The following is a 13,506-nucleotide window of genomic DNA, read 5'->3' on the forward strand; positions in this document are numbered from 1 at the left end:
AGCGCCATAAAACAATATTTCATAAAATTAAGAAACCAATTGACTACTTATACTACATTGGTGGTAGAGAGTTATCTGAAGTCTGTAGTATTAGAGATTTAGGCATAATTTTTGATAGTCGTCTCCAAATCATTGGTAATACTAATACAATACTAGTGAAAGCCGCTAAGATGTTGGGATCTATCACTCTTAAGGGGCTATCATGCCCATCAGTTAAAGTATTATATTGGGTATTGGTAAGATCTCCCTTAGTTCTTCAGTTGTGTGGTCTCCTAATTACGAGGTACATAAAAAGTTGATTGAAAACATTTAGTACACAGATTTCTCCGTTTCTGCTCATATCGATTTAATATACCTAGACAGGCACACGATTACCAGGAAATTTTAAGTGTTGAAGTTGTCTACTTTAGAATGCTGATTAATGTATGCTGCATGTTTTATATTTAAATTAATTCGTGGTCAATTTAGCTGTTCTGATCTTTTATCTGCCGTTAATCCATGTGTACCGTCCAGTCAACTTAAAAATACCAATACATTCTACACTATCTTTTACAATACAAATTATGGTAAAAATGTACCAATATTGCACTACTTTCGAGTTCTATCAGTATTGGTCTTAGTGTTGATCTAGGGGCAGTTCCTTACCGGTCTTAGAATGTTGACACGAGAAAGACCTATTCCGTGGCTAAGTGTTGATTACTCACTTCCCACTCCTTGCCGGACCGACTGTTGATCGATCCATCCACCTCTAATCCGTCCTTCTTTTTCTTCCCCGAGTGTGTATTAACACAACGCAATTTCAATTTTATGACATTAATTATATTTTCTTTTTCGCAGGTATTAAACAGTGGGGTCATTAAGCCCTGCATCGATACCGGCGCCGTATGATTGGCATTTAAATTCTGTACATATCATCTCGAATATAATTTAATTTTGTTATTTATTCGTTTCAAATATATTTTTATTATAATTAAACCTGAGATTTACTAAGTCTGCTGTCTGAAAGTGCTACCCGTCACAATATTATGATGTAATGGAGTTTTCCGTCAAATAAATTAATAAATAAGACTAGGATAGATGGACTAGGATAAAGTATACAGTTTTCTAATAAAATCGACAAAAGACGACAATTATTTTCAGCCCAATAAAATTCAACACCGCGAATTTTAAATTCAACAATGGAAAATTTCGATTAATTCTGAAGTAGACAAAACTTCTGTCTGGTTTTTAAATATATGAATTCTCATCCATATTAAATTGTCAGTATAAAAAATTGGCAACTACTGACAAAAATATTTTTTTGCATTATGCAGTGAATATGTTAAGTATGCTTGATATCTATTTTCAGACAGAGTAGGATAATTATAATCTTTGTTAAAATCTTTAGATTTAGACATAGTAAAATGGGATTCAATACAAAAATTCTAGGTTATAGTCAGAAGAAAATAAAATTGCACAAAAAAATCAATCTGAGTTATAATACTTAAATACATAGACATACTACACAGGGCACCAAAATTAACGCACCATTTTAAAATTTTAATTTCAGCTTTAATTATTTTTTTTAAGGTTGGTTTTAGAGGAACTAAAATAAAATATGTTGTTTATTTCTTACGAGAAATGTATTGAAGACTGACAAAATCAAAAATGTTTAAAGATTAAGTGTACAGATAATGTTGCAATTTGTGGAATTTCCAAAAAATAAGCCAAGGCCGTTCAAGTATTCTTCTTTAACTCCTATTATCTAATGACTACGTTCGACTTTTCTATGTGCCGATCTAATGAAGTAAAATATCATCTGTATCTGTAGAGTGGGGAGGGGGAGTTCAACAGCACTTAGGCCACAATTCACCCACTGTACATCCTCCCAGGGAGCTGTCGTCCTTAGCTCATTGTTCACCCTGCCATTTCTAGGAAGGTGGACAATCCACCAGGGAACATCTCCCTTAAGTTGGCAGGTGTGACCAGGACTCGCCGAACACGTACTCTCGTATTAACGATAACTCTGGGCATTCACATAGGACATGCTCTATAGTTTCGTCTTCTCGTTCACACTTCCTACATAGAGGTATGTCTACTAGCCGCAGTGTGTGGAGGTGTTTGCTTAGTTGACAAGACCAGTTAAAAAAACAAGCGTAGGTTTTCCTTAGTCATGACCTTCTTTAATGCTGATTTTTCAGGGTTACTTAGTGTTAACCTGGCAAGTCTACATCCATCTCATCTTTTTACGGTTTTCGTATGGGAGTGACATTTGAAAATTTCCGCGATTGTTGTAGTTGACCAACCAAAAAGATCCCCAGGTCCTAAGAGTCTTAGGCCTGCCGCCTTCCTAGCCAATTGGTCAGCAATGCGGTTGCCTTTATTCCTATTGTGTCCTTTAACCCACCTCAGGATGATGTTATTACCATCCGAAGCTTGAGTTAGTGACTCGTGACACTCCATTACTAACCCTGATGTGACACGTGGTCTATTCAAGGTTAGTATCGCTTGTCTGCTATCTGTGCAGATTATTATAGTTTTCCCGGCTATACCTTTTTGGGTTATCTCTTTTGCGGCTATGGATATACCAGCCAGTTCTGTCTAAACTAGGCTGCCATTTTTGCCCATACCCCACTTTATTCTTAGATTCAGTGATCTGGAGCATATCCCGCATCCTGAGCCTTCTTCCATTTGTGAGCCATCGGTGTATATGCAATACGCATTTGCCACGTTTGTCTGCCTATACTGTCTTGTGTCGATTTTGTAGGGTTTGTCAAAGACAAACTTTGGTTTAATTGAATTAGCAGCCGTGTAGCAGGGGTAGTGCATCCAGCTCTCCCCGCCAAAAACGAGTTCTCGATTGTCCCATTAATACATCAAGGTTTGCACCAGCTGAGCGCAATCGCATCATTGTTACCAGTGCCACCTCTGACATAGTAAAATATCAATAGAGATGAATAGTTGTAGAATTTAATAGCATTTTTAATATTGTTCTGAAGCTATTTTCTTGTGGCATGATAAAGTAATTACTATTTAAGTGGGAATAAGCCACAATTAACAGTTAAAGTATGTTTATTGACGTTTCAATTTCCACTTCGGAAATCTTTCTCAAAATACAAACGTTTGTAATGCAAAATGCATTGTTTTCGATGCAAAATTTAATGGCCATCATATCGAAGAAGCAGATAACACCCTAGCAAATCGAAATGATTGGAATCCTTTCAACCCAAACGAAAGACCACCTACCATCGAAAACGTTGCCCAAGCCATTAAAAAGCTTAAAAATAATAAATCACCAGGAATTGATCAAATTTGCAGTGAGCTCTAAAAGAATGGTGGCAATGGCCTACTACAGACACTGCATAAGCTTTTACTTCTTGTTTGGCATAATGAGACCATGCCTTGTGAATGGTCTCAAGGCGTGATATGCCCGTTACATAAAAAAGGTGACCAGCTCCAGTGTGACAACTATAGAGGTATAACCCTGTTAACAACTGCTTACAAAATACTAGCAAATATTCTCTACAAAAGGCTGCGAGTTTACACAGTGGGCATAGTTGGTAAATATCAAGCTGGATTCACTCCAGAAAAATCAACAATTGACCAGATTCATTCAATAAGACCGATTCTCAAGAAAACATTAGAATTCAATATTGAAACCCATCACCTATTCGTCGACTTCAAGGCCGCATACGACAGTGTCAAGAGAACAGTGCTATACCAATCAATGCATGAGTTTGGTATACCAGAGAAACTTATCCGACTAACGAGAATGACAATGTCTAACTTAGAAGCCACTGTTAGAATACAGGGAGAGAATTCTAGATCCTTTGAGATAAAGGAAGGACTCAGACAAGGGGATGCTCTGGCTTGCCTCCTATTTAATATTGCCTTAGAAAAGGCAGTCCGAGATACACGAATTAGGGACGGCGGTTCTATTTACAATAGATTGATACAAGTCTTAGCATATGCTGATGACATTGACATAATAGGGCGTAGCAATATCTCCTAGAATTGGAGATGTTAAGCAATATCTCCTAGAATTGGAAACAGCAGCGAAACAGGGCGGTCTAGTCATCAACGAAGACAAAACCAAGTACATCTTGGTTACAAAGGATCCGATAGCAAATGAGGAACGAGAAACAGTCTTTGGAAGTCATACCTTTGGACGTGTTGACAACTTCACACAACTTGACTGCTACCAATAAAACAAGCGAAGAAATCAAAAGACGAATAAATCTTACAAATAGGGCATACTATGGACTCCAAAAGCATTTCCACTCAAGAAACATTCAAAGAAGAACTAAAATTGTTATATACAAAACATTGCTGAGGCCGGTTCTCACATATGGAGCAGAAACATGGACTCTAACGCAGAAAGATGAAAGACTTTTGGGAATATTTGAGCGTAAAATACGCTGCAAAATATTTGGAGCTATAAACGACCAAGGGCAGTGGCGCAGAAGATATAATTTTGAATTGTATCAGCTCTTTGATGAGCCAGATGTCATAACGTTCATTAAAACACAGCGACTTAGATGGGCTGGACACATAATACGAATGCCAGAAAATACGATTGCTAAAAAGCTAACCACAGGAACACCTGTAGGAAGAAGAAGCAAAGGCCGACCGCGAATTAGGTGGTTAGATAGAGTTGAAACCGACTTACGGATATTAAAAATCAGAAGGCAACATGTTGCTAGAAATCGAACAGAATGGCGACGAATCTTAGAGCAGGCCAAGATTAACAGAGGATTGTCGAGCCAAATATGATGATGATGATGACCTGCACTGCATTCTAACTGTGGCTTCTACTATAGAACAAGCAAAGAAGAAATGTTAATGGACCAGCTGGCACAAAATAAACAATATCGATGGCCTAGAATGAAAAAGTCGTAAGTAGGTTTTTACAAATTATACAGGAGGAACAAAAAACTGGTTATTTTGACCAATAATGGTTTTAATGAAAAACTTTTTGGTACCATATTAGTTTTTAGACTAATACAATGAAATTGATATTAAAAAAATCTTAATGAGTAGGCATTATGGAGAAAACCAAATTTTTTTGGACTTACGACTTTTTCAGATAACAAAATTCTAGAAATTACCTGACTTACGATATTTTCAGATATCAAAATTAAAGAAGCCAGCCTCAACATCACATTAAATACATTTATTAAGAAATTATTACAAAGTTTCAGTACAAAATAAAACTAATAAAATATAATGATTATGTTCTATAGCTTTAGAAAAGAATTTAGTTTACTCGTGTGGTAATGAATCATAGAAATTGTGCACCTCTTTTGGAAGGACATGTTTCATTTCTTGCACGTGTCTAAATTTTATAGCTGTAATCTTCGGTTTCTTTTGATATAAAGGTGTGATTCGTTCCAAGTCTTCTACAAGAGGCATTTTAATTCTGCGTGGAATATTAGAATACTCATCTTCATAACTTGTCTTTACCTTTAGCTCCCCATTTGGGCAATATTGAATACATTTTATGTCTGTCAATACAGGATCGCCTGCTTTGTTACCCGGTCTCAGAGACGAGACATAGTTTAAACTACTAAATTTCTTGAAAAAAGTATACTCAAGCCATTCAACATTATATGGTTTCGGTTTAATTCTGGCACTTCTACATATTTCTATGTAATTACTTGGAGAATAAATTTCTCGGTTCTGCAATTTTCTCTCAATAGTGGCATGCATAGCATCACATTCCATTTGTGTATGGCCCTTCTCTAAAATTTTTTGAGTAATTTTTATTCCTGTTTTGACAGACGCAAGCAAGAATGTATTTGCCAAAATTGAATTCCTATTCTGGTAATTACAACCGTCACTAAAAATTATTATTTCGTTCACGGGTGGTGACAAATCAAGTTTTGTACAGATTAAATGAAATATTATAGAACAGAATTCGTCAGCATTTACTTCTCCTTCACTTTCATCCCACAAAAAACAATATCCTTCAGACGATTTTATATCGAATATTGTAAAATTGTGGACTTTTAGCTTGGTTCTGTAATAGAGTGCTGATGCCTTTAATACGGAACATAAAAGTACTGCTTGTAAGTCCATTGTTAATACAATTTTACTGTTGTCAGAGAATTTATCTGCATTTTTTTCATTCCTTGCTAGTGTCTTGTTATTTTGGTGTATCATATAATTTTCTTCACTTTCATTTCCTAATTTGTAAGCGGTGCAAAGATCACATTGATCTTTTCGAGGACTAAACAATGATAAATTTTTGCTCTCAAAAACATCATCAAAAGTGAAAGATGAAGCCGGTTTTTGATTCATTGCATTGCAGTATGTTATATATTCACGATAAAGAACTGCCTTTGAAGACCACATTGGTTCCAAATATAACTTTTTTGTTGATTTTCGACAATAATGCGACTCTACTTTGGGAAGAGCATCCAAAAAATTATTAATACACTTTCTAGAATCCTCAGCTTTATTTGAGCCAGCTTTAGGTTGAGCCTGCACATTTTTTTCTTTATTGGCTTGTGAAGAATCCAAAGCAGAAGCTTCTTCCTCTTCAATTTCGGACTCCCTTGTACTATTCAAAGAGTTTTTGTACTTTCCTACCCAGTCAAATACACATCTCTCTCCAATTGCCAATGTATTTAAAAAAAGTTTCTTACAAACTTTGTACTTTTCTTCAGCTGTACTAAGTTTTAGGTAGTATTCATAAGTAGTCTGTCTTCTGAATTTTTTCTTGTTTTTATATTTTCTTTTCTTGACGCTAACAATATTGACAAATTGAGCAACAAACATTTTTTTTTCATCCCAATTCATATCCCAAAACTGAGCAAATATTTTTTGTCTTTTGGATTCATCAAACAAAGCACATTTGAGTTTCTTTCCAAGTTTACCTTTTTTGCAACCACAATGTACTTTTAATTTTCTTGCTTCTGGCCCAATAGTAAACGAATTTCCTTCTCTTCCCAAGTAATTTTGTCCTCTCATTCTCTTATCTTTGTTTGACTTTTGGATCCACTCTCCCTTTCTCGGTTTACCTTTTCGTGCTCGTTTTCTTATATTTTCTGAAGAAATTTCCATGGAACTATCAGAATTGATAGGCTCATCTGTACCAATGTTTTCCAAGATTTGTTCACTTGAATTGGAAGCATCATTCACGTCATCATTTTCTGCAGAAATTACAATCGAACTACTAGCATTGGTCGGATCATGATGTATAGTTGCAAGATTTGCATCAGTGTTGGTTCTTTCATTTAAATCTGTATTGATGTTTTCCAAAATTGGTTTACTTGAATCTGAAGTACAACTTTTGTCACCAACAAGTCCAGGGGTATTCATTTCCAATTGCAAAGAACCATCTTCTTGGACTAAGAAATTTAGAGAACTTTCAACTACAGGAAAACTATTCATTGTAAATATTATACTCGTATCATTAGATACACTTAGCTCTAGAGGTGAAACTGGTAGATTTGAGGTAGTTTCGTGTAGGTTTTCGTCTGCATTGATAATATCTTGCTTGATATTTACACTACATTGGATCGGTTCTGTATGTAGCTTTTGATCCACAGGGGATTCTGTCTCGATATTCTTGCAATGAGACTTTGGTTGCAGAACGGATTTTACCATTCTAGCTCCTCGAGATTGATTGGTTTGTGATAGTATACGATCTGTAACAAAATAAATTCAAATAAATAAAGCAAGCGTCTTTGTGCTGGTGAGATGTGAGTATGATAATGTCTAAAAATATCACCATTGATTCTAAAGAAAAATTCTGTTGCCATATGTGTCCATTTTAGAATGAAAACCGCGTAAGTCTGACCTAAGCAACTGGGACTTGGGAGTAAACAAATAAGGCACGATCTAAAAACTCCAGTGAAAAAGTCGTAAGTCAAGACATATGACATTTTCACTGAAGTATAATAAGCATTCTCTCGACTTACAACGTTTTCATTGAAATTTTAATCATTTTATTCCTTTTTTAAACGCAATAAACACTAAATATTAAGCCAAATAATTAAGGAAAAACAATAGCAAATAGGAAATAAAGAGTACAAAAATGTAATAAACTTACCCATTTTCCAAATAAATTGAGTTCTTTGCACAAATCAAAATATTATTTATCGGCACGTTTCACTCGAGATACGACAACTTCACTGGTGAATATACAATTCAAGACTGACAACATTTTCATTTTTCGCCAGGTGGCAGCAGGAGATTATTTTTCTCTCTCTCTCTCAATTGTAATGTGTGAGGCCTGTTACACACAATACATCGGTATAAAAATCTCAATATCGAAAAATATCGACTTATGACTTTTTCATTCTAGGCCATCGATATGCAAAAAAATACAACTAAAATAGATGTGGTTTAACAGTGACAAAATTATGAAAAATAAAATTTATTATATTGAAACAACACACAAAAAGAATCCAAGATGTGACAACCCCAAATCACCTCAATATAAGATGTGACCACCAACTAGTTCGAGCTAGAATATATATCAGTTCATATAATGAGAAAATCAACTAGATAATACCAAATTATTAGCCTGAAAAATTAAAATGAGGAAACAAAACACATTCAAGACAATATCAAAAAATCTTCTTCATTCCAGGCATTTGTTGCCTGTTTTGCCTGTTCTGTTATCCAAATTTGTTCCTTTTCTTCTATTTGTTTAGTTTGTTGATTTTCAGCCATTCTGTTCATATGTTGTTTCCATTTTGTTCTGTGTTTTTTTATTTCATTATTGATCAAATATATTTTCAGTTCTTGTCTTACTAATTCTTTTCTGTCTATTAAGTCTTGTAATGCCTTTGTTTGCCAAAGAAAAATTCTATTTGAATATTTTGAACTATAATTTCCATTCCTACAAAAATTTTTTACAACAAATGAACACAAACCACAATATTGAATCAGTTGAAACCATTTATTTATCTATCCATATTAATCAAATTGCTTTCATGCAAAAACAACCTTCAATAGTCATTACAGTCACATGACCTTTAAACATTACATTTGCCAAAAGAGAAACATTTGCAAAATTATTTATCATATACAACACTTTTATAAAAACAATTTAATGACCAAATAAAGAAATATCTTCAGATTACTAAAAAATTGTTGTAAAACAAACATTAAATTATACATTAATATATTTCTTACATAATTAAATTGATAAATAATAATTAATAAACATATTAAGTGGCTTTTATTAATGAGTTCGTAATTAATTGTTTGGAAGAAGGAGCAAAATGTATGAATGTAGCAGGTTAAGTTACAATGGAAATGTCATGGCTCTGAAATACCAGCTTTGAGACTGGTATCTCTGATCTATTTAGAACTTTAGATCTATTATAGCCAATAAGATCACCAATGTTTGATGATCATGATGACGAGTCAAACCAGAAAAAAACCACAGAAAGCACATATAGCTAAGTGAATTCTCCAGTGAAATACCTGTGTAATGATGTTGCCACACATGGTATATTCCCTATTTCAAATTAAAGCTTAATCTATATTCCTCTCTCCTCTCTTTTTCACATTTATAATCTATCCTTAACTACAGGTGAATTTCCAGAATGCTGGAAAAATATTTTTTTAACACCTATTTTTAAAGCAGGAGATAATTCATTGGTGAATAATTACAGTTATACCAAAGATATTTGAATGTTTTGTATGTGATTATCTTAAAGCTTCATTTGAAAAACAGCTAGTAGACCAACAATTTGTATTTTGGAATAGCAGATCAACTGAATGTAATATACTAGTGTTTGTAGACTTCCTGAGGAAAGCCATGGAGAGGGGCTGTAGGGTCCATGCACAATACATTGATTTCTCAAAGGGGTTTGATCGAGTCAACCATAATATTTTAATAGTTAAACTTAAAAAAATGGGTGTTGATGGGCCACTTCTTAGATGGCTGAGAACATACTTGACCTAGTTCAGATGTTGCGTATCAGGGACTTTGTTTCCAGTGCAATTAAGGTTCATTCAGGAGTATCCCATGGTTTTCATTTGGGACTCCTGTTATTTAATATATTTATTAATGATATACACCACAGCTTCCAGCACAGTTCACCTCTTCTTCTTGTGAATGATCTAAAGTTCTACACAATTATCAATAATACAGAAGATTCAACATGATCTCGATCAGTTGAGTGAGTGGTGTGTGTTGTATGCCATGACACTGTACGCATCCAAGTATTATGCTGTTTCTTTTGGATGATCAAGAGACCCAATAGAATATAATTATAATATACAGAATATTCTTTTTGGCTGGGTTACTGAAATTCATGATCTGGGAATTAATTTAGACTCTAAACTTTTATTTGAATTGCATTATATGTCAATCATTTCCAAGTCTTTACAAATGCTTGGCTTTTTAAAAAGATTCACTAGAGATTTCAGAATATTAAAGCGATTAAATTACTATATTGTTCTTTAGTCAGATTCCATCTAGTGTATGATATATTTTATTTTTGGTATTCTCCCATTGTATGACCTACAATTAATTGTATGTACATCTCTGTAGAACACAATTAAACCAAACTTTTTATGTTTCTCTTCACAGAACCATCTATGCATATAATAATTTTTTATCTCGAGCACTAAGATGGACAAAATATTCACCCAGATCTAGATTTTTTTGCACCGAAAGCTGAATTAATTTCTGGTCTCAGGCCTGTGTTTATTTGAGTGGCTGTGGAATACGTAATCATCATTTTGATATGTGTAAAACTAAATTAAGTGATTAAGTTTGTGATATTTATACTTTTATTATTGTGATATTTATACTTATATTTTTTTGTTTTATTGTATACATTGTTAATCTTATTGGGCAGCAGCCCGTTGAAAATAGATAAATAAGTAAATGTATTGTTAAAAGATGCCCCCTTTGGAATAAACAGGAGCATTTTCACAAAATCTAATGAATATTGCCAAATATCAGGGTGGACACTTTTAAGTTGTAAACTCTGTGTAATATACAGACTTCTATAAAACAAATTAAGTACAGAAATTTGTTTCAGGAAGAAAAAGGTATGTATTTTCAAATGGATGAAGGCAACATCAAATACTAATATCGTTGTGTTTTATATTCTGTGTAGCAAGTAGCTAAGTAAATATGTCTTTATAAACAAGAATATATGTTGAGATATTTAGTTACTTTTTACATGACAGCCCAGCTTTTAAAAATTTCTTTACATACTTAAAAAAAGCATAATTTATGTAGTGCTATAGGTACATGTCAAGAACCTTCAATATATTACATTGCTCTTTCCTTAATGTAACTAGTAATTGTTAACTAAAATCAAAATAATTATATTATACTAATTGTTGTTATTTAATAGAAAACAATTAAGAAATAAAACAAATTTGAATTATTTTTGTGACACTTATTATACAAAACATTATCTATTACAAAATACAAAAAAATGGCTTTTGTCCCCAGAATTACATAAGATAATTTTGTATAAGAAGGAAAGTTTTTGAACAGAAACAAAAAAGAAAACAAAAATAACAAAAATTAAAGGATCTAAAAATAGTATAATGATTTGCACTCTGTTGGGTGCAACAATTAAGGGAATAGCGAAAATATAAACACAATCTGTGCAATTTGCAATCTATCTTTGAATGGAAAAGGCTAAATCAGATAAATAAGTTAACCAACAAAGGATTCTAAAGCTATTTGTTTCAGTTGTTTAAATATCATTTCGAAATGAGCAATAAATTGTAAAATAAAGACAATCAAAAGTTACGAATTTATTTTATAACTTATACTGTATTTCCAAAAAATATTTAAAAAGCAATACAAAAGCATACAAGTCATATAAACAAAATCCGTAATAGTAATAATCTTAAAGCAATCAATGTTTAAAATTATTTAAATTTATTACAAAATTTCAGAATATTCAAAAGAATTTATATCTATTTTACTAATATGCTTATTTCCTATTGATTATGAACACTTGTATTATTATTTATTAAAGTTAGTAATTATATTTATTTAACCTGATTATAGAACCATTACTTTACTACTAATATCGTAATATATCTCAAGAACATAGGAATTATATTGCTAACAATAAATCTTCAAATATCTATTATATTACTTATCAGACTCATGAAATTTTATCTATGTACTAGCTTTTTAAGTATTTGTGTATATAGTTTTTTTATAGGCAACCTAAATACAATATTCATTGAAAGAAATCACTTTCACATAAAAAAAATCAATGTTTTGTTTATCCTACAAGTATTCAATTACACAATAACATCTAAAAAATGGGGCCATTAGAAATATGAATCTTTGAGAAACTTTCTTCTTAAAAATTTTGATGATACAAACCAATTCCTTATGAACTAGTTAAATTTCCTTTTTATAAATGGTATGAGAGATACTCTTATAGGTTTTTAATTAAGTAATGTAATATTTATGTAATTTTTAAGATCCCAATTTGTAATTGAGAAGATATGTGAATGGTTTACTCCCATATCGACTATAGGAAGGTATAGGTAGTCAATTTAGTAAAAGAAACCACTAACACAGCTTTAGTTTCACTTTTATTCATAGCCCCACTTTGACATCGTCTAGACTCTAGAAATTTGGGCGTCTCCAAAGCCTGCCCTTGTGATCATGAGCACATTGATAACTAATAACTACTCCGTTATTCAGGAATAGTTTTCCCATTACCGAAATTAATCAATCTTATATTTTTGTATGTCTTTGACATTGAAAAGCAATTTACTTCTGAAATGACAAGTTGAACAGAAAAAGTTGTGGATGTCTGGAATGCAAACGTCCTTACAAAAACTGTGTCAGATGCAATATGGTAAAACTAATGATTAAAATTGTGTCCACTTACTTTGTTTTTGGAAATATGATGTACAATCACAAACTTAAATCAGATAAAAACACCATTTTTATCACAAAAGATATTAAAAATAATTAATAAACAATCACGTCTCACGTCACTTAACGAAATGTCAGCCTCAATTGACAGCTGTCAAATTGAGCAGTGTGTCCTTCAAGAAAAAAAAATAAATAAAACGACACAAAACAAACTTTTAATAAAACTATTATATTAAAGCCGGCGACTTAAATCACATGGTTTTATAAAATTAATTTTAACTTTTATTTGACTTATGAAAACGAACGTTGTATCCCGCTTACTACATATTGTTTAGTTCGGAAGAAATGCAAACGCAGGTCTATCATTCAAGGTTAATTTGAAAGGTTTAAAGGTTGGTTTCACTTGCTGCTCTGTCGATTGTGTAGGAAACTACTTAATGGGCAACAGGGCAACCATTTACTTTGACAAAATCAAACAGATGGCAGCAGCTACTGTGTTAGTCGTTGTACTACGAGGGTGAGCAGTAACGTAATCAACTCTTGAACCAAAGAATATATTATGTAGATGCATATGCGTCTCTATTCATTGATTCAACTCAAAGTTGGAGATTAAATTTTTTTAAATTTCGCTTTTGTCTCTTTATTCATTGTTTTATTTATTGTAGGTATGTTTTTTTAGGCTTTAACTACAT

General features: G+C 32.7%; 1 protein-coding gene across 2 annotated transcripts in view; it reads right to left on the reverse strand.

The window, feature by feature from the left end:
- LOC140436648 (phosphatidylinositol-3,5-bisphosphate 3-phosphatase MTMR3) overlaps positions 1–13,192 on the reverse strand; it is a 131,810-nt gene extending 118,618 nt beyond the window's left edge. The window contains exon 1 of one of the 2 annotated variants that reach the window (XM_072525646.1): positions 12,828–13,192. The gene's annotated coding sequence lies outside the window, so the exon portion shown is untranslated. The remainder of the gene's footprint in view (positions 1–12,827) is intronic. The other variant, XM_072525648.1, reaches the window with a different exon arrangement.
- Positions 13,193–13,506: the final 314 nt, after the last annotated feature.

This window comes from Diabrotica undecimpunctata, chromosome 3, assembly GCF_040954645.1.
Source record: "Diabrotica undecimpunctata isolate CICGRU chromosome 3, icDiaUnde3, whole genome shotgun sequence".
Taxonomy (NCBI): Eukaryota; Metazoa; Arthropoda; class Insecta; order Coleoptera; family Chrysomelidae; genus Diabrotica; species Diabrotica undecimpunctata.